Source organism: Capricornis sumatraensis, chromosome 22 (assembly GCF_032405125.1).
Source record: "Capricornis sumatraensis isolate serow.1 chromosome 22, serow.2, whole genome shotgun sequence".
Taxonomy (NCBI): domain Eukaryota; kingdom Metazoa; phylum Chordata; class Mammalia; order Artiodactyla; family Bovidae; genus Capricornis; species Capricornis sumatraensis.
The window spans coordinates 14,324,962-14,348,055 of record NC_091090.1 but is presented as its reverse complement, the minus strand read 5'-3'; positions in this window follow the sequence as shown (position 1 = coordinate 14,348,055).

Here is a 23,094-nt window from a genome sequence, read left to right as displayed (position 1 = left end):
CGGGACCGGGATACGCCGGGCCGGAAGCAGGAACCGAGCAGGGGAGGGGGCAAAGGCCGACTGCCGGTCTGCTGATGGGGCGGGGCCAGAGTTGGGGCGGGGCTACAAAGAAATAGGCTTGTGGGCGGGGTCATGCAAGAGATTGGGTGGGACAGGGCTTGATGGAGGAGCGGGTCTTTACTTTCCTTCAGGTAAGCGATGAGGGCGGAGGTACAGAACGGATATCAGGGTTGGTTGTATTCAATACTTCTGGACCCAAGCCTGTTTAATTTAAACCAACGCCTATGTTGCTTGCAGATCTTGGGCTTTGGCATAGGATTTGATCATAAAACACCGTAAGGTCACCGCTTCCACAGGCCATCAGCTGCCATCATTTGAGTTTCAGCCATCTCCAGAAATATTTAATGTATGAGTACCCCAGAGAATGGGAGCTGCAGTAAAATCTAATGTTATCTATTATAGCAAAGAACCTTGCTACTGTAGTCTTCCTCTCAGATCAAGAAGTGGCCTTGCTCTGGTTGTTTACAAAGGATCAAGAGAGCCTCCATTTCCCAGTGTTTCAGCTTAGGGAAATCTGCTGGAGGAACCAAATCTTCCCGCGAAGGGAGGGATCATAGCAGAGGATGGAAATAAAGGCAGAGGGGAGAAGAGCCCCACAGGACCCCCATAGAGCCTCCTTCGGGTGCCAGCGTGTATTTCTGTCTTCCCAGCTTCTGCTGCCATGCATACATCCATTCGATCAATAAGCCTTCTACTGATCACCTAGGGCTAAGGATACAGGGAACAAAATAAAGATCCTTGCCCTTTTTGTTGCTGATGCTCAAGGGAGGAAACAGACAACTGAATAGGTAAACAATAGAATGACTGTTAGTGATAGGAGGGAACAGAGATAGAGTGAGGTAGTTTTAATAGGTGGTCAGGCAAGCTGAACCTAAAGGAGATAAGGAAGTAAGCCAGGTGGAGGTCTATGAGGAGACCATTCTGGGAAGAAGGTTATGGTTAGGCTTTGAGCAGAAGCCTGGCTGGAGCTGAGTGCCCCTGCTGGAGAAAAATAGATGAGATTGGAAAGATAACCAGACCAGATTTTGTCAGGCCGTGAGGTCCCAGAGGGAAACTTGTCTTTTACTCTGAATAGTATGGGAAACCATAGGCATATTTTGAGCTGGATCTGATTTCCATTAGAGTCAGTTTTATAATTTTTTCCAAAATGATTTCAAGGGAGCTATTGGATAGGACTGGAGTTCCCAGGTGACTCAGTGGAAAAGAATCCACCTGCCAAGTGTCGGGGAATATCCACTGGAGGAGGAAATGGCAACCCACTCCAGTATTCGTGCCTGGGAAATCCCATAGACAGAGGAGCCTGGAGAGCTACAGTGCATGGGATCACAAAGAGTTGGACACGACTGAAGCGACTGAACAACACTGGAGAGGAGTAAGGAGGATTTCTTAGATAGTGCCTGCTTTGCAAAGCCCAAAATAGTAGGAAAGAAATTTCCAGGAACCTCTCTTTCAGGCTATCAGTTCTAACTTCATGGGAGATGTTTTTGGTCTTCTAATGATGTTGGGGGCAAGGAGTTAGGGAGGCCCAGATAAGTAGTGGGCAGGGCCAAGAATGCTAAACAACCTTCAACGCCTTGCCCACCCTCAACAAACAAAGCTTTCCTTTGTAGTGGCTCTAGCTCATGCCCTTCAAGGTCTGCATTCTAGCCGATGGGAAGGAGATGAAGGAGAAAAGTTCTTAAAAAGTGTTCTCTAAAAGTGTGGTTCAAGATCCCTGAAGGAATACTCAAGATCCTTTCAGGGGACCCCTGACATCACTCTTCTTTGTAGAACTTATGTTGTTATTTGCCCTCTCTTGTCTCATTCTCTTATGGGTATAAAGTGAAGCTTTCCAAAAGCCAAGTCACAAGTGATACTACAACAGGTTAAGTGCAGAAGCAACCCCTTGGTTGGGATGGGGGCACGCCTGGGGTATAAGCAGACTCTTCAGATACCAGCAGTGATGCTTTAGGTACATTTTATTGGTTTCCTTCAAAATCCTTTTACAAAAGAACAAAGTTAAAAACCAAGTCCCTGCCGAGACATTGAGAACCCTACCCCCTCGCTACGTCCCCCAGCTGTGTCACTGCTGCAGTCCATGAGGGTAGAGGGCTTGCTACTTTCGTCCCTTACCAAGCCCCCAAAGGGCAAATACTACCACCTGGCAACCCCTGCCCCTCAGCCCCATCCCCCACATGTTGATCGTGGTTATGGCAGGCAGTGGTAAGAACTATTGGGGTCCAGGAGGAGTTCTGAACCCCAGAAAGTCATGCCCAGGGCACAGTCCATGAAGAGCACTTCCTCTTCTGGTTCGGTGCCCCCTAGGAACACTGGTCTGCCCACCACCTGGGAGTAGAAACGGAAATAAGAGAAAACCCATCAGCTTCAGTTCTAGTTATGCCTGGTACCAGAGAATCAAGGCCGACACATAGGTTGGGGAGGTTGTCCATAGCACAAAAGTACCACATCCACACAGGCACCATCCATGTCATAGATAGCATATGTAGGTTTTACAATTCACAGACATTATAAAGCATAACTAGCAGCCTTCCCAACCTCCATATCCCTGCTATTACCACCTCACTCACAGAGGCCAGCTGCATACTCTCAGGCCAGAGAGGATCAAAACTCGGGGCCTCATCTGGGAGCTGGTGCAGGTAAATGCAGTCAGATTTGAAAGGGTAGCGGCCATTCCCCCGCACGAAGAACCGGCACTGAATCTGGCTATGAGAGGGCAGAAGGAGAGAAGACCATCACCTTCAAGCCCAGTTGCCCCAGGAACAAGGGCCAGCATGTAAGCTTGGGTAGGCTGTACACAGCACAAGGGCTCCACATCCATCCTGGCAGCTCTAGCATCATCCTAAAGGAAATCAACCCTGAATATTCATTGGAAGGACTCATGCTGAAGCTGAAGCTCCAATACTCCAGCCACCTGATGCGAAGAGCCAACTCATTGGAAAAGACCCTGATGCTGGGAAAGATTACAGGCAGGAGGAGAAGCAGGCAACAGAGGATGAGGGGTTGGATGGCATCCTTGACTCAATGGACATGAGCTTGCGCAAAGCACGGGAGATGGTGAAGGACAGGGAAGACTGGCGTGCTGCAGTCCATGGGGTCGCAAAGAATCAGACACGACTTAGTGACTGGACTGAGTGACTGAACAACAAGCATCATAGTCAAGTGTAGATGTTAATGACAGTTACTTCCCAGCAGATGGCAGTAAAGTGTCTTAAGTGGTCAGTTCCGTTCAGTTGCTCAGTCGTGTCCGACTCTTTGCGACCCCCTGAATCACAGCACATCAGACCTCCCTGTCCATCACCAACTCCCGGAGTTCACTCAGACTCACGTCCATCGAGTTGGTGATGCCATCCAGCCATCTCATCCTCTGTCGTCCTCCTGCCCCAAATCCCTCCCAGTATCTGGGTCTTTTCCAATGAGTCAACTCTTCGCATGAGGTGGCCAAAGTACTGGAGCTTCAGCTTCAGCATCAGTCCTTCTAATGAACACCCACGACTGATCTCCTTTAGGATGGACTGGTTGGATCTCCTTGCAGTCCAAGGGACTCTCAAGAGTCTTCTCCAACACCACAGTTCAAATGCATCAATTCTTCGGTGCTCAGCTTTCTTCACACTCCAACTCTCACATCCATACATGACCACTGGAAAAACCATAGCCTTGACTAGACGGACCTTTGTTGGCAAAGTAATGTCTCTGCTTTTCAATATTCTATCTAGGTTGGTCATAACTTTCCTTCCAAGGAGTAAGCATCTTTGAATTTCATGGCTGCAATCACCATCTGCAGTGATTTCGGAGCCTAAAAATATAAAGTCTGACACTGTTTCCACTGTTTCCCCATCTATTTCCCATGAAGTGATGGGACCGGATGCCATGATCTTCATTTTCTGAATGTTGATCTTTAAGCCAACTTTTTCACTCTCCTCTTTCACTTTCATCAAGAGGCTTTTTAGCTCCTCTTCACTTTCTGCCATAAGGGTGGTGTCATCTGCATATCTCAGGTTATTGATATTTCTCCTGGCAATCTTGATTCCAGCTTGTACTTCTTCCAGCCCAGTATTTCTCATGATGTACTCTGCATATAAGTTAAATAAGCAGGGTGACAATATAAAGCCTTGACGTACTCCTTTTCCTATTTGAAACCAGTCTGTTGTTCCATGTCCAGTTCTAACTGTTGCTTCCTGACCTGCATGTAGGTTTCTCAAGAGGCAGATCAGGTGGTCTAGTATTCCCATCTCTTTCAGAATTTTCCACAGTTTATTGTGATCCACACAGTCAAAGGCTTTGGCATAGTGAATAAAGCAGCAATAGATGTTTTTCTGGAACTCTCTTGCTTTTTCCATGATCCAGAGGATGTTGGCAATTTGATCTCTGGTTCCTCTGCCTTTTCTAAAACCAGCTTGAACATCTGGAAGTTCACAGTTCACGTGTTGCTGAAGCCTGGCTTGGAGAATTTTGAGCATTACTTTACTAGCGTGTGAGATGTCCTTTACATTATAGGGGACTGGAATGCAAAAGTAGGAAGTCAAGAAACACCTGGAGTAACAGGCAAATTTGGCCTTGGAATATGGAATGAAGCAGGGCAAAGGCTAAGAGTTTTGCCAAGAGAACGCACTGGTCATAGCAAACACCCTCTTCCAACAACACAAGAGAAGACTCTACACATGGACATCACCAGATGGTCAACACTAAAATCAGACTGATTATATTCTTTGCAGCCAAAGATGGAGAAGCTCTATACAGTCAGCAAAAACAAGACCGGGAGCTGACTGTAGCTCAGATCATGAATTCCTTATTGCCAAATTCAGACTTAAATTGAAGAAAGTAGGGAAAACTACTAGACCATTCAGGTATGACCTAAATTATGATTATACAGTGGAAGTGAAAAATAGATTTAAGAGACTAGATCTGATAGACAGAGTGCCTGATGAACTATGGATGGAGGTTCGTGACATTGTACAGGAGACAGGGATCAAGACCATCCCCATGGAAAAGAAATGCAAAAAAGCAAAATGGCTGGCTGAAGAGGCCTTACAAATAGCTGTGAAAAGAAGAGAAGCGAAAAGCAAAGGAGAAAAGGAAAGATATTCCCATTTGAATGCAGAGTTCCAAAGAAGAGCAAGGAGAGATAAGAAAGCCTTCCTCAGTGATCAATGCAAAGAAATAGAGGAAAACACCAGAATGGGGAAGACTAGCGATCTCTTCAAGAAAATTCGAGACACCAAGGGAACATTTCACGCAAAGATGGGCTCGATAAGGACAGAAATGGTATGGACCTAACAGAAGCAGAAGATATTAAGAAGAGGTGGCAAGAATACACAGAAGAACTGTACGAAAAAGATCTTCACAACCCAGATAATCACGATGGTGTGATCACTCACCTAGAGCCAGACATCCTGGAATGTGAAGTCAAGTGGGCCTTAGAGAGCATCACTACGAACAAAGCTAGTGGAGGTGATGGAATTCCAGTTGAGCTATTTCAAATCCTGAAAGGTGATGCTGTGAAAGTGCTGCACTCAATATTGCAGCAAATTTGGAAAACTCAGCAGTGGCCACAGGACTGGAAAAGGTCAGTTTTCAGTCCAATCCCAAAGAAAGGCAATGCCAAAGAATGTTCAAATGACTGCACAATTGCACTCATCTCACATGCTAGTAAAGTAATGCTCAAAATTCTCCAAGTCTTAAGTGGTACCTTTCTCTTAGTTCCCAGAGTCTATTTGGGACAGCAGTGACTCTGGGAATCTCCTTTCCTTCTTTGAACAAAGTTTCAATAAAACCACCTAAGGAGGGAGAACAGATAATCCTACACTGTGTCTCTGTAACTAGTTTAGAACAAGGCTGTCTTCTAAGGGGTGATCTTAAGTAAAGTAAAGTGAAGTCGCTCAGCCTTACTCTTAGCAACCCCATGGGCTGTAGCCTGCCAGGCTCCTCTGTCCATGGGGTTTTCCAGGCAAGAGTCCTGGAGTGGGTTGCCATTTCCTTATGATTTGGTCATTGCTAGCTAATGAAATTTGATTAAGAAGTTTCCCACTTCTGAGATTTCAAATTTCACTCTGTGAAAGGTCAGATACAGGAAGGGTTTGCGGGCAACTTGTGATCTGCTTAAGTAGGAACAGCGTTTTCTTGCACAGAAAGATGGATGAGAGAGAGAAAAAGATAAAGCGCTTTATTTGTAGCCTTTTTCCTGTATCACAACTCGCTGCTTGACACCAGTGCAGTTGAGTCTTTCCCACTTCCTGCAGTCCCAGCAAGAATGCAGGATCCCTTTGGCCACCAAGCTGGGAGCAGGGGAGTCCCTCTAAAGCACTGCCTCTCTTTCTCTTCTTACCATTTGACCAAAGCTAGCATTAGGGACCCATCCATCCAGACAGTGATCAAAAGCCCCCAACTCAGCCATGGGACTTCCCTGGTGGCCCAGTGGGTAAGATTTTGCACTTCCAGTGGAGGGGGGATGGGTTCAACCCCTGGTCGGGGAAATAAGATCCCACATGCCTTCCTGCATGACCAAAAGATAAAAAGCCCCCACTCAATCTGACCAGATTCTCCATTAGCCTCTCTCACTGGGTTTCACGTCACACCTGTCCTGTGGCTGCCTGTGCTGGAGCGTTCATCATCTTACTGTTTCCCTTCTTCTCTCACAGCAGTGTCCTCCCCACCATTCCTTCCAGTCCGCGCTAGGGGCCAGAATGCCTGGGTTCAAGCCCCGCTTCCTCACTTAAGCCCCACAGGCCTTTCCTCAGTTCCGTCTGCAACGTGCAGAGAGTGAGAGCCCCACTTCACAGCGTCTGTGACCTGCGATGTCTGTCGCACGCAGTGAGCCCTCCACGGTGCTGTCTTCTATCACACCTGGGCCTGGGCGCTCCCTCTGGCCCCGAAGACTTCTGAACACTCCCAACTGGTATCCAGCTGATTTCCCCGCTTCGTCCTCCCTCTGCCTGAGTGCTTCCATTTTCTCTTCCTCCTTACTCCTCCTCCATCCCCCAGCTCAAACACCTCCCCCTCTGTGAGACTCTGCCTAGGTTTGTTCTCAGTAACTTTGTTGAGGCAGTTTTTAGAGTTCACAGACAAAATTCAGGTAGAGACTAGGTCTTTTTATCCCTCTCTCTATCCAGATATACTTTGCATACATCAAGTGTAATAAACCCTTTGGGAAGGTAGAATTAAGAACTTGGAATTATGATTAATGCTAGCTTTTAAATAAAAGCCTACCCTCCCCAAGAGATGAAAACCTACTCAACTTTACCCCATCTCCAAGGGCTGCATTTCAGTGTCTTCAGAAACCCCATGTTTTCAAAAATTCTGTAAGAAACAATAGGTATTCATATCAATTTACTTTCCTGATTTAAATGTCTTCTTCTTGTTTGGCCACACTGGAAGGCTTGGGGGATCTTAGTTCCCCTACTGGGGAAAGAATCCCAGGCCCAAGCAGTGAGAACTGACTCCGAACCACTGGGCAGCCAGTGAAATCCCATTCTTTAACTGCTTAAAAAAAAAAGAAAAAGAAAAGAAAACTAGAAATAAAAGCCAGGCCAGGTTTCTCATCGTGCTGAGAGGTCCTGCATGGATCCTGAGCCAGGCTAGAGGAGGAACTGGGCCTTGACTGTCTCGGTCACTCTTGTCACCTATCTGGCTTTCTGAAATAGTGGAAAGAGCTCACACTCTTGGCCTGCCACCTCCGACACTCTGCATTCCCAGGACTGGGAGGGGCACTCCATGCTGGGAACCCCAGGGGAGTGGGAATGGATCAAGGGTTGCTGTCCTTCCTTCCTAACCTGTGTCACATTCCCCCCACCAGTTTCACCTGGTGCTAGCCTTGAAGTTCCTGATGAGTTGCTCCTTCTCAGGCCCCTTGCTCACCCAGAATCTGCAGGGGATGATGTAGCTGGAATGGATCCGGCACTGGGGACAGGCCCTGCGAGGTGTGTGTGGGGGGAGGAGAGCGGAAGGTGAAAGAGTGACAAGCCCACCCCTCCCAGCTGGCTTCTCCAAGACCCTGACTTGATGACACCGGGCGGGAAGTCCCCTCGGCTCTTCCGCCAGGCGCGCAGGCAGCCCAGGCAGTGGGCGTGGCTGCAGTCGGGCAGGATGCGGAAGAGCCGCTCAGCCGGCCAGGCTTGTCCCACACCTTGTCCATGCAGATGCCACACACGACGTCCTGACTGTCCTGCACCCTCTGCAGCCACAGGCAGGGTCAGAGCACATCCCCCGAGCCCACCCTGCCAACACACAGACACACACAGACACACACACAGACACACACAGACACAGACACAGACACACACACACACACACACACACACACACACTGCTACCCCAAATACAGCCCCAGGACCACAGGGCCCTCCTCCAGCAGGTCTGGGCATCCCAGAGGTCCAGCATGGCGTCCTCCCCTCAATCCCTCCACCACCTGGTGCACCTCAAGGTCAAGGCTCTGAAACGGGGCCAGAAACTCCCAGACAGGATCTGACTGAGATGGAGGCTTCAGGAAGTAGTGATCACCATCAGCAGCTGTTGGGAAAAACTGGATCCATTCATTCATTTCCTCATTCATGTGGCATCTGCTGAGCGTTTGCTGCATGCAAGGCCCTGTGGGCGCATGAAGTTCTTTTGCCCAGTAGCTCAGAGTCTGTTCTCTAACAAAACTGTCTGGACCCATGCCATTCATTGGGCTTTCCTGGTGGCTCAGAGGGTAAAGAATCGGCCTGCAACGCAAGGGACCTTGGTTCCATCCCTGGGTGGGGAAGATCCTCTAAAGGAGGAAATAACACCCCACTCAAGTATTCTTGCCTGGAGAATTCAGTGGACAGAGAAGCCTGGCCAGCTATAGTCCAAGGGGTCTCAAGGAGTTCAACACAATGGACTGTGACAGCCACCTGCCATGTGTGGCTATCAAATACTTGGAATGGAGCCAGTCTGAACTCAGATGTGTTGCAAGGGTGAAATACACATGAGATGTTGCAGCTTAATACCCCAAAGAGTCTAAAATGTTTTACTAATAATTTTATATTGATTACCTATAGAAATGACATTGGATATGTGATTTTTGATATATTGGGTTAAAATATTTAAATTAATTTCATCCATTGCTTTTTACTTTTTTAAAAATGAGGCTACTAGAAAAATTTTAATTACATATATGAATTGTAAAATGGTGCAACCACTTTTGGAAAACAGTTGGGTGGTTTCTCAAACTATTAAACATAGGGTTAACATATGATCCAGTATACACCCAAGAGAAATGAAAAGATACATCTGCATAAAAACTTGTACATAAGTATTCATAGCAACATTATTTACAACAGCCAAAAAGCAAAAACCACCCAAGTATCCATCAATTGGTGAATGAATAAAACAAAATGTGGTATATATCCATACAATGGGATATTAATTGGCCATAAAAGGGAATGAAGTGTCAACCCACTCCAGTATCCTTGCCTGGGAAATCCCATGGACAGAGGAGCCTGCCAGACTGCAGTCCATAGGGTCACAAAAGAGTCAGACACGACTAAACAATTGTTCTTATTACATAGGGTATGCTGCTAAGTCACTTCAGTCGTGTCTGACTCTGTGCGACCCCATAGATGGCAGCCCACCAGGCTCCCCCATCCCTGGGATTCTTCAGGCAAGAACATTGGAGTGGGTTGCCATTTCCTTCTCCAATGCATGAAAGTGAAAAGTGAAAGTGAAATCACTCATTTGTATCCGACTCTTAGCGACCCCACGGACTGTAGCCCACCAGGCTCCTCCATCCATGGGATTTTTCAGGCAAGAGTACTGGAGTGGGGTGCCATTGCCTTTAGTAAAGATTAAATGTACTGTTGCGTGAAAAAAAAGAGGGAAATGAAATACTTATATATGCTACAACCTGGATGAACCTAGAATATATTACATACTAAATAAAAGAAACCAGACACAAAACAGCCATAGAATGTGCATGATTCTATTTATATGAAATGTCCAGAATAGGTAAATCCTTAGAGACCAAAAATAGAGTGGTTGCCAGTGGCTGGGAAGGGTTGTGGATGGAGAGTGATGGCTAATGGATTTCTTTTGAGATAATGAAAATCTTCTAAAATTAAATAGTGCTATTAATAAGAACCTACTGTATAGCATACAGAACTCTACTCAATACTCTGAAATGACCTATATGGGAAAAGAATCTAAAAAATCATGGAGATATGTATATATGTAACTGATTCACTTTGTTGTACAGAAGAAACTAACACAACACTATAAATCAATAGACTCCAATAAAAGTTAATTTTTAAAACAGTGCTATTATTTATACAACTCTGAACATACTGTACTATGTTAAACTGTACACTTTAAATTGGTGAAATTTTTGGTTTGTGAAAATTATATCTCAATAAAACTGATTCAAAAAATTATATATTTCTGTTGAACAGCATTGAACTAAAGCAATAATTTAAAAAGTAGCTCCTAACATTGAGTGTTTACTCTGTGCCAGGTACTGGGCTAAGCACACCACATGCACGAATTTGTCACAGCCCTGTGAGGTAAGGAATAATATCAGTGCCTTTTTGCAGATGCTGGGAAGGAAATGGCAACCCACTCCAGTACTCTTGCCTGGAAAATCTCATGGACAGAGGAGCCTGGTAGGCTACAGTCCATGGAGGTGCAAAGAGCTGGACACGACTGAGAGACTTCACTTTGCAGATGAGGCAGTCGAGGCCCAGGGAGGTTAAGTGGCTTGTGCAAGGTCACACGGTTCCAAAGCGGTGGAGCCAGCATCTGAAATTAGGTGGTTTCACTCCACAGCACCATGGTATTCTGCTTCTAGAACAGAGAGCAAGAGAGCTGGAGGAAACTTTCCCGCTGGCTGGGAGTCTCGAGGATGGAGATTGGTGGAAGGCAACAGCAGCCTTGCTTGGACACAGAGCAGGGACCCTGGCCTCAGAGCCTACTTGTGCCCACCTGCAGTGCCCCCGATGACTCACGTGATAGTGACAGGGACTCCCGGGAGCTGCCACCAGCATCCTCAGCCTTGCTGAACAGCCCCTCCAGGCCAAGCTCCATGTCTGGGCTGGCCCCTACGCAGCCCAGCTGATGGCCACAGAGGGCAGGTAAGAGGGCTCAGAGCCCCTGCGAGTCAGCCCCAGCCAGGGCCCTGGCAGGGTGACTTGGGGCTCTGAATGGCGGCGGCCCCACTCGAGGTGACGGGGAGACGGCAGGCGCTGGTAGCTGTTAGGGGGTGGGGGAAGAGATGTGTGAGAAGACAGGGCTAGCCCTGCAGGGGCTCAGAGCCAGCTCCGCCCAGAACCTGGAGCTTAGTGGGTACAGCAGGCTCTGGGAAGATGCATGGTCCATAAGGGACTGTTCCTCCCGAGTCCCCCAGCCCTCTCCCCACTGGAGGAGAAGAGGTGCCGGCAACTTCCCTGGTGGTCCAGTGGCTAAGACTTCATGCTCCCAAGGCAGGGGGCCCCAGGTTTGATCCCTGGTCGGGGAACTGGAGCCTACGTGCGGCAACTAAAGAGCCTGCATGACCCAATGAAGATTAGATATCCTGCGTGCCACAATTAAGACCTAGCATAGCCCAATAAATAACTAAATAAAAAGAAAAAGAAGAGGTACTTACTTGCAGCCATCTCCATGGAAGCAGAAGCCTCTCTGGAAATATCTGCAGACCTGGGATGCCTTCTGGTCCCGAGGGAAGCAGCGGCTGGACCTCCAGTGACAGGGCCCTTGGTCAAGTTTCCTAAGAGATCATGCCCAGCCCCATTTTAGTCCCTGCCTTTGCTGCGTGACATAAGGGCTCAGGCTCCAGGCTTGGTCCTGTGTTCAAATCCTGCCTCTGCTGGATAATGATCCCTGGGTGGTAACTCAACTTCCCTAAAGCTTGATTTCCTCACCCTTAAAAACAAGAGTAGCAGGCGCTTCCCTGGTGGTCCTGTGGGCGAGACTCCATGTTCCCAGTGCGGGGGGCCTGGGTTTGATCCCTGGCCAGGGAACTAGATCCCACATGCTGCAACTAAGACCCAGCACAACCAAAAATGAGTAAATAAATAAATAAATAAATATATATTTTAATGAGAGTAACAATGCCTCCTGTTACCTCAGGGTCATTGTGAGGGTTTTTCAAGATTTCATACAATGTACACAGCAGGTGCTTAGTAAATCATAGTGATCACTGTTACTTTCTCCAGGCACAGAGTCTTGTGGGCTCTGGAGTCAGAATTCTGGCTTCAGCTTCTGGAACCAGGGCTGGCTCTATGGGTATGAACCCATGTAGTCATGCAGGGACCCCATACCTGCTTCAAAGCTCTGCTGTTGCTGCCTTGAAATTATTAAATTTCTGAACAGGAGGCCTTGATTCTCTTTTTGTGCTGGGTCCCACAGGTGACATAGCCAGTTCTGCCTGGTGCCACTACTTCTCGGTTGTATGAGCTTGTCCACGCCTCAGTGTCTTCATTTATAAATTACTAGTACCTACTTCACAGGATGATGCAAAATGCAAGTGAGATATTATACGTAAAGTATAGCTATCCCTTGGTATCCATGGAAGGTGGGCTCCAGAACGCCCATTCATCAAAATCCACAGATGCTCAAGTTCTTTATATGAAATGGGATAGTATTTGCATCTATACTTTTAAGTCATCTCTAGATCACTTATAAACCTATTACAATGTAAATACTATATACATATTGGCTGCAAATTCAAGTTTTGTTTTTTGGAACTTCCTGGTTTTTTTTTTTTCCCCCAAATTTTCAATCTGTGGTTGTTTTAATCCACGGGGTCAGAACCCACACGGCCAACTATACTCAGTAATAAAAGGAAATTATATTTTAGTATGTTTTTTTTAAGTTATAAATTAATGCAGAAAAAAAAAATCCACAATGGGGCTTCCCTGGTGGCTTAGTGGTAAAGAATCCACCTGCAGTGCAGGAGACATGGGTCCGACCCCTGGTCGAGGAAGAGTCTAGGTGCCATGGGACGGCCAAGCCTGTGTCACAACTACTGAGCCTGTGCTCCAGAGCCCGGGAAAGCCACCAACACCGAAGCCTGTACATCCCAGAACCTATGCTCTGCAACAAGAGGAGCCGCTGCAGTGAGAAGCCCACCCACCACAACCAGACAGAAGCCAGCGTGGCAACGGAGACCCAGAACAGCCAAAAATAAAATCCACAACGAGCAAAATAGCAAAGCTTTAAATAAAGACAGGGTTCAACCCTGCATAATTTACCATCCCTGCCTCCCCTAGTCCTGGCCTTTCAACAAGGGCAGAGATCACCAAGACAAGTACAGATGCGAGAAAGGATTCAGGCAGAAATAAAAGGCTGGCAGGGTGGGGACCCACTTTAGACAGGATGGTCAGGGAGATTCTTTGAGGAGGTGCTAGGAGTAATAAACGTTACTACAGTGATTATTGTCATACAATATAATAGCTGTAGTTATTATTGTTGTTATTTTTACAAAAGCTGCTGTGAGGGTAAGGAGGGTCATGTAAGATCATTAAACAGGAACTTTTGATTTTAATTCAGACCACTACATCATTTTTGATATTTAATTCAGAAGAAATTCAAAGAATTGGGTGTCCCTACTGTAACAAATCACTTTTCATTTCCATTTGCTTATTTATGTGAATAAGACTTCTCAATGTTTCCATTCATCAATATTAGAAACAGACCTTGATGTTAACAGCACAACATTGTAGATCAACTATACCCTAATAAAATTTTTGAAAAATTGAATGACAAAAAACAATTGATGTTGAACCCTGTCTTATTCTAGCAATAAGTAATGTTTATCCATGGATGCATGAGCTCTTTTGGCAGGGGGAAGCAACAACTTCAACTAAGTTTTCCAAAGAAAATTTTCTTACTTAGTAATTAACTGTTAAATATGTAGGGAATTCCCTGGCAGTCCAGTGTTTAGGATGTGGCGCTTTCATCGTTGGGATCTGGGGCTCAATCCCTGGTGGGAGAACTAAGATCTTGCAAGCCATGAGGCACAATCAAAAAAAAAAGGGGGGGGGGGCGGTGTATTGAGTACTTCCAGTAACTAAATCTAGAAATAAAATCATATTTCTGTTTCACAAATATCTTTGTTGCAGGAGCAAATAACATTGTGATCAGTAAAAGACTTCTGAGAATAAAAATATTTTATTAGGGACTTACCTGGTCATCCAGAGGTTAGGAATCCACCTTGGAATGCAGGGGACGAGGGTTCAATCCCTGGTTGGGGAACTAAGATCCTACACACCTCAGTTCTCTGCAACTAGAGGAGCCTGTGTGTCACAATGAAGAACCTGTGCACCACAACCAAACCCCAACAAGGCCAAATAAATAAAAACAGTACTATAAAATTCTGTGGGGGAGTACAATAGACATTCAAGGAGAAAAGGGAATTATGTAAAACTGTAAAGAGCCTGCTTATGTATTTTTTAAATGGATGACATTATATGTTAACTCTCTGGGACTTAGATGCCACTGGATACAGGAAAATAATAATATACTTATTCAGATCCACAATGCTCCCCTGCCGTTGCTCATCAGCTGCTCATTAGTAGGACCTAAAACAAGCAGCCTGAAATAGCTCAAGTTGAACTTCTACACAGAGCCCCAGTCAGCCCCAGCCCAGTACCCCATGGTGCCTTTTAATCATTATCACTGCCTGGCTTGGAAAAATGGACAAGTTCCTCTAGGAAGATTAAAGGCAAGTTTCTGTGGGCTGGGAGCTTTGAACACATCCCTCAAAATCTTGCCTGAGGTGCCAGCCTTGGAGAAAGAAGATTCAGAAATGGTGAAAAAGCATTTGATGTAGTGATACAGCTTCTCTAAAAACAACTCTTAAAACTCTTTTGGAATGAAAAAAGAATAATTGTTTTATTTTAAAATGGGACTATTTCATGGACTTCTCTGGTGGGCCAGTGGTTGGGAATCTGCCCGGCATTGCAGGGGACACGGGATTGATCCCTGGTTGGGGAACTAAGATCCCTCAGCCGCAGAGCAACTGAGCCCGAGCGCCACAACCAAGATCCTGTGTGCCGTGACTATGACGCAGTGCAGCCAAGTAAATAAATACTTTTTTTAAATGGGACTATTAAGAATACATTAGAAATTTAACCTTTGTGACAATTTACATTATGATGAAAACCGTTAGATAATTTGGAGAATGAAGGGGAAACATACTTTTTCAAATTTCTTTTAGGTTTATAGAAGATGCCAGGCCTGCTATGTTGCTGCTCCCAATTACAAGTTGGGGAATAAATAAGAAGAGGCTGGAGTAGGGGACAGACTAGGTCAGTGGTGACCGCCAAATTAGCGAGGCTAGAGGGTGGACAGAGGTTGGGTGAAGTGGTGAGGTGGAAATGACAGTCACTGGGGAAAGGGTGAGGGACCCGAGAGGAGCAGCCTCTCATCTCCTCGGGCAGGAGCCAGTGGCCCTCAAAGGAAGGGCTTGCAAGCCTCCTATCCCAGGTCCCCAAAGCTGTGCTTTCCCTGAAGACCACCAGTGAGGGTGATCTCCAGGGCTGCCTGGAGAGGCCACAACACTAGCTCCTTCACAAGCTGAGAGGTCTAGTGACAGAATTCTCCCAGCAGGTCCAGAGGGGCTCTTAGATCATCAGACGAGCTACAACAAAAGAGGCTAGGGGTTTTGTGATCAAATCAATTTGAGAGACTCCTTCTGTATGTCCTTAGAGTCATGTTGTATATTGCTTATTGTCTATGAACATCTTAAAGGCTCTGATAAGTCCTGCAAAGGAATCTGTTTGATTTTACTTAGTATTGTTTAAACTTATTTCTGTTGCTGTTTGTTTAGGTCTTCTACCCACACAGCATAAAATACATCTGGTTTGGAGGAAATGGCAGATTAGTTCATTTAATCCTCAAAACAAACCTTAAAAGCCAGGAATCCTCTTTTGTTTACAAAATCTGAAGCTGAGAGAGGTCAAGTAACTGGCCTGTGACTCAGAACAAGAGTTAAGGCTATAACGCAGGTGTGGCCACTCAGCACAGTATTTAGTTAACCAAGACTGAATTGCCAGGAGTGAGGGCCGCTGGATTTGGGGAAGTTTCTGAAACCAACTTCTGGGGACAGAGCAGCCAGAGGTCACAGGTAATCCAGGCCTGGAGAGGCAGCAGGAGTATCTGGGTGGCCGGGAGACCAGAGCAGTGGACCCCTGGAGCAGTGGGCCCGGGGAATCGGGACTGGCCTGCTGAGAGGGAGCAGCGGGTGTGGAGGAGAGCAGGGAGGAGGCGATCAGAGCTGGTGCGGTAAGGGGGGAGGCGCAGCGGCCGCATCCTGACTGGGATTCTTAAAACTGGAGAGCCCTTGGGACTTCCCTGGTGGTCCAGTGGTTAAGAATCCGCCTGCCAATGCAGGGGACACGGGTTCCGTCCCTGCTCCGGGAGGATTCCACAAATTGCAGGGCAACGAAGCCCGTGATCACAGCTTCTGAACCCTTGCCCTAGAGCCTCTGCTCCGCATCCAGAGAAGCCACCGCAACGAGAAGCCCGCGCTCCCAGCAAAGACCCAGTGCAGCCAATAAATAAACAAATAAAAACTTCAGAACTCAGACTTAGTCTAGCATGCCACCTTCCTTCCTGAGTTTTGGGCAGGGCCAGAAACTGAAAATCTCCTTTAGTAAAAGTCTGTCTTCCTTTTTTTTGCCTTCCCCTTGCTATCAGATCACCTTTCTTCCCAACCTGGGGAAAGCACTTCACACGGAGACCCTAAGATCTACAGTGATCCCTCTTTAGGGAGAATGATCTCTCCTTTACTCAAACTTCAGTTCTCTTCGGGGAACTGAGCTCTTCCAGCTGTTGGGAAAATGAATGTGTTTTAAGGTCTGAATGTTTGATAGGAGGACTAGTGAGCTAGCATACCCAAAGGAATGACTCTCTAATGGTGTAATGTTCAACCTGAAGTATTTCCATTCAAATGGTTGGGAACACCTGGCACTAGGCTGCATGCAGGGGCTACAAAGGTGACCGGGAGAACAGGTCCCACCACAGAGAGCTGCATGGTGCTGCTGGGCAGAAAAACCTTTGCTGTATAAAGAGAAAAAAGGCAAGTGGGGAATCTCTGCTCTGAATGGTCAGACCCGGAGCTAGCTCTGATTGAGCTGTGCAGCCTTGGTGTGTCTTATCCCCTCTCTGGTCTCAGTCTCCTTCTCTGGACTATGAGGAGGTGAGAGGTCATCTCTAGACCCTTCCTGCATTGGGGTGGGGGCTAGGAAGCCCCTTCTCCCACCTGATGCATCCCACTTCTTTAAGACTGAGCTTTCAGTGGCCAGAAGGAACCCGAAAGAAATTTCCCCCACTTCCCCTGTGTTCCCCCATAACCCAGACCCCTACCTGCATGACCGCTGGGAGTAGGGGTTGCTCCGCCGACCTCGGTCACCACCTTCGGGCCCGGCAGAGTCCATCCCAGCTGTGGCCCCTCATGAGAATCAGGCAGGGATGGTGCTCCTTTATCCCTCCCTCTCTGGGCAGGACCCATGGGAGGAAGGGCTGGGAAACATGGCCCACCTCTCCCCATGGCCCCAGGTCTGCCTGAGGTGGGATGGAGTGCAGAGCAGGAGGGCTGGAAGGCTAGGGGGCTGGGGGCTCTAGCTGCCCTGTTTAGGCTGCAGGACTCAGGTGGAGCAGGGCAGGAGGATCCCTAGAAGATTTCTGGAGGAAATTGGGGGATGGGTTAAGGACTTTGAGGGTTTCAGCAAGGGCCACAATGAGAGGCGGCCAGGAGGGGCTTGCCTGAAGCTCTAATGAGGAAGCTCCAGATTGGATGACAGCAAACCAGCCCATCAGACCTCTTCTAGGTAGTTTAACCGGCTGGTGGATTCCTAGCTTGCATTCTGGAGAGCTAGGGGCTGGGCCCACAGACAGCAGGGAGTGAGGGGAAAGGGGACCACGAGCTCTAAGAACCCCCCAGTTCCTGTCTTAGTCCTCCAAAGCCCATGTTCCCTTTACGGGACTGCAATGCCCGATGTGAGAGACAAGTTGGGAAACTTAAAAGGACCAAACAAAAGGCATTCACGTAGAAGTTAAAGGAGAGATTTTTTGGTTTTAGATATTTATTTATTTGTCTGGTTCGGGTCTTAGTTGTGGCATGTGGGATCTTTTCTTGTGTGTGGCACATGGACTTCTCTTGTGGGCTCACTAGTTGCCGTGTGAGGGCTTAGTTGCTCCGTGACACGTGGGATCTTTGTTCCCTGTCCAGGGATCAAACCCATGACCTCTGCACTAGAAGGCAGATTCTTAACCACTGGACCACTAGAAGTCCCAAAGGAGAGATTTTTAAATTGAATTTAAACAACTTCCTCTGTTGTCTAACTAGTTTGGGAGATCAATAGGACATCATTGTTATTTCTTTAACTTTTGCTGGATCAAAATTACTTAAAATAATTCTTACAGGTGCTGCCAATCTGCCCTCTATACAGTCTGTGCCAGATTTTACTTCCACCAATAGCGTGAGATTCTGCACATAATATAATCAAACTTGTTGGTGTTTGTTAATTTGTTATGTAAAACAACAGTATCTCATTGTGGTTTTTATAATTTATTTTTATTTATTTTTGGCTGTGCTGGGTGGACTTTTCTCTAGTTTTGGAGAACGGGAACGACCCTCGAGTTGCGGTGCATGGGCCTCTCATTGTGGTGACCTCCTTTTGCAGAGCACGGGCTCTAGGGTAAGCAGCAGCTGAGGGACCTGGCTCAGTAGGTGTGGCTCCGAGGCTCCAGAACAGGCTTGTTGTGGTGCAGGGTTTAGTTGGCCCACGGCACATGGGATGGGATCTTCCTGGATCAGGGATCGAACTCGTGTTTCCTGCATTGGCAGGTGGATTCTTTATCACTGAGCCACCAGGGAAGCCCTCATTGTGGCCTGAACTTTTATTTCTTTTACTGTGAGATTAAGCACTTCTCCCTGTTTTAGAGGCATTGTTCTTCCTGTTCAAATCCTTTGCCCATTTTTCAATTGGGTTGCTGCACTTTTACTTACCAATTTGTAGGTAGCTTTTGTCTTACTATGTCACATATTTTTTTAATTTATTTATTCAATCAGCAAATGTTTATTGATTGACAATTCTGTTCCAAGGGGTATTTTTTTCCACTTTTAAAAATTTAACTGGAGGCTAGTTACTTTACAATATTGTAGTGGTTTTTGCCATACATTGACATGAATCAGCCATGGGTGTACATGTGTTCCCCATCCTGAACCCCCCTGCTACCTCCCTCCCCATCCCATCCCATAGGGTCATCCCAGTGCACCAGCCCTGAGCACGCATTGAACCTGGACTGGCAATCTATTTCACATGTGATAATATACACCATTCAATACCATTCTCTCAAAGATTCCCACCCTTACCTTCTCCCACAGAGTGCAAAAGTCTCATTCTTTACATCTGTGTCTCTTTTGCTGTCTGGCATACAGGGTCGTCGTTACACCTTTCAAAATTCCATATATATGTGTTAATATACTGTATTGGTGTTTTTCTTCCAGACTTACTTCACTCTGTATAATAGGCTCCAGTTTCATCCACCTCATTAGAACTGATTCAAACACATTCTTTTTTAATGGCTGAGTAATACTCCACTGTGTATATGTACCACAGCTTTTTTATCCCTTCATCTGCTGATGGACATCTAGGTTGCTTCCATGTCCTGGCTATTATAAGCAGTGCTGTGATGAACATTGGGGTACACGTGTCTCTTTCAATTCTGGTTTCTTCAGTGTGTATGCCCAGCAGTGGGATTGCTGGGTCGTACGGGAGTTCTATTTCCAGTTTTTAAAGGAATCTCCACACTGTTCTCCATGGTGGCTGTACTAGTTTGCATTCCCACCAACAGTGTAAGAGGGTTCCTTTTTCTCCACACCCTCTCAAGAATTTATTGTTTGTAGCCTTCTGGATAGCAGCCATTCTGACTGGTGTGAGATGGTACCTCATTGTGGTTTTGATTTGCATTTCTCTGATAGTGATGTTGAACATCTTTTCATGTGTTTGTTAGGATCTGTATGTCTTCTTTGGAGAAATGAATGTTTAGTTCTTTGGCCCATTTTTTGATGAGGTCATTTATTTTTTCTGGAATTGAGCTGCAGGAGCTGCTTGTATATTTTTGAGATTAATTCTTTGTCAATTGCTATTATTTTCTCCTATTCTGAAGGCTGTCTTTTCATCTTGCTTATAGTTTCCTTAAACTTAAAAGCAAAAGCTTTTAATTAGATCCCATTTAATTTTTCTTTCATTTCCTTTACTCTGGGAGGTGGATCACAGAGGATCCTGCTGTGATTTATGTCGGAGAGTGTTTTGCCTATGTTTTCCTCTAGGAGTTTTATAGTTTCTGGTCTTACATTTAGATCTTTAATCCATTTTGAGTTTATTTTTGTGTATGGTGTTAGAAAGTGTTCTAGTTTCATTCTTTTACAAATGGTTGACCAGTTTCCCCAGCACCACTTGTTGAAGAGATTGTCTTTTCTCCATTGTATATTCTTGCCTCCTTTGTCAAAGATAAGGTGTCCATAGGTGCGTGGATTTATCTCTGGGCTTTCTCTTGTGTTCCATTGATCTATTTTTTCTGTCTTTGTGCCAGTATCATACTGTCTTCATGACTGTAGCTTTGTAGTATAGTCTGAAGTCAGGCAGGTTGATTCCTCCAGTTCCACCCTTCTTTCTCAAGATTGCTTTGCCTATACAAAGTTTTTTGTATTTCCATACAAATTGTGAAATTATTTGTTCTTGTTCTCTGAAAAATACTGTTGGTAGCTTGATAGGGATTGCATTGAGTCTACAGATTGCTTTGGATAGTATACTCATTTTTACTATATTGATTCTTCTGATCCATGAACATGGTATATTTCTCCATCTATTTGTGTCCTCTTTGATTTCTTTCATCAGTGTTTTATAGTTTTCTATATATAGGTCTTTTATTTCTTTAGGCAGATTTATTCCTAAGTATTTTATTCTTTCAGTTCCAATGGTGAATGGAATTGTTTCCTTAATTTCTCTTTCTGTTCTCTCATTGTTAGTGTATAGAAATATAAGGGATTTCTGTGTGTTGATTTTATATCCTGCAACTTTACTATATTCATTGGTTAGCTCTAGCAATTTTCTGGTGGAGTCTTTAGGGTTTTCTATGTAGAGGATCATGTCATCTGCAAACAGTGAGAGTTTTACTTCTTCTTTTCCAATCTGGATTCCTTTTCTTTTTCTGCTCTGATTGCTGTGGCCAAAACTTCCAAAACTATGTTGAATAGTAGTGGTGAGAGTGGGCACCCTTGTCTTGTTCCTGACTTTAGGGGAAATGCTTTCAATTTTTCACCATTGAGGATAGTGTTTGCTGTGGGTTTATCATATATGGGTTTTATTATGCTGAGGTATGTTTCTTCTATGCCTGCTTTCTGGAGGTTTTTTTTATCATAAATGGATGTTGAATTTTGTCTATGGCTTTCTCTGCATCTATTGAAATAATCATATGGCTTTATCTTTCAATTTGTTAATGTGGTGTATTACGTTGATTGATTTGCGGATATTGAAGAATCCTTGCATCCCTGGGATAAAGCCCACTTGGTCATGATGTATGATCTTTTAAATATGTTGTTGGATTCTGTTTGCTAGAATTTTGTTAAGGGTTTTTGCATCTATGTTCATCAGTGATATTGGCCTGTAGTTTTTTTCTTTTTGTGGCATCTTTGTCTGGTTTTGGTATTAGGGTAGTGGTGGCCTTATAGAATGAGTTTGGAAGTTTACCTTCCTCTGCAATTTTCTGGAAGAGTTTGAGTAGGATAGGTGTTAGCTCTTCTCTAAATTTTTGGTAGAATTCAGCTGTGAAGCCGTCTGGTTCTGGCCTTTTGTTTGTTGGAAGATTTCTGGTTACAGTTTTTATTTCTGTGCTTGTGATGGGTCTGTTAAGATTTTCTATTTCTTCCTGGTTCAGTTTTGGAAAGTATACTTTTCTAAGAATTTGTCCATTTTTTCCAAGTTGTCCATTTTATTGGCATATAGCTGCTGATAGTAGTCTCTTACGATCCTTTGTATTTCTGTGTTGTCTGTTGTGATTTCTCCATTTTCATTTACAATTTTGTTGATTTGGTTCTTCTCCCTTTGTTTCTTGATGAGTCTGGCTAATGGTTTGTCTATTTTATCTTCTCAAAGAACCAGCTTTTAGCTTTGTTGATTTTTGCTATGGTCTCCTTTGTTTTTCATTTATTTCTGCCCTAATTTTTAAGATTTCTTTCCTTCTACTAACCCTGGGGTTCTTCACTTCTTTTTCTAGTTGCTTTAGGTATAGAGTTAGGTTATTTATTTGATTTTTCTCTTGTTTCTTGAGGTAAGCTTGTATTGCTATGAACCTTCCCCTTAGCACTGCTTTTACTGAATTCCATAGGTTTTGGGTTGTTTTCATTTTCATTTGCTTCTATGCATATTTTGATTTCTTCTGTAATTTGTTGGTTATTCAGAAGTATGTTGTTTAGCCTCCATATATTTGTATTTTTAATAGTTTTTTTCCTGTAGTTGACATCTAATCTTACCACAATGTACGTCACACATTTTAAAATATGGTTGATTTAAATGTTTTCCTTTATGTTCCTCAATAGAAGAAAAATTTTAAATGTGTATATACTAAGATCTTATCTTTTTATTTTATAGATTCTAAGTTTTGTGTATACCCCCTGGAACTTAAGACATTTTCAGGTGTACAATAAATTTCATGTGTTTCAAAAAATATCTGAAACATCTATTCACCTCAAGATTATATACAATTTTCTCCATGTATTTCTTCTAGTTTTTCTCCCTCCTTAGTTTTTAACATTGTATAAATTTATCCATTTTCCTGTTGATGAACATTTTTGTTGTTGCTAAGTTTTTGCTCTTGGCGTAATGAACACGTATGTGAATCTTGGTATAATTTGGTGGTGGTGTGTCAGGCTGATTTTCCCAGGATAGATTTGGAGTTTTACTTACAGGACACTCACTGGGGAGTGCGTTTAAGAACAACCCCTGTAAGAAACTGGAGGAGGCAGGACTGGGTAGAGAGAGAAGTTAAACCATGATGTAGTTACGACAGAAGCTTCCACTC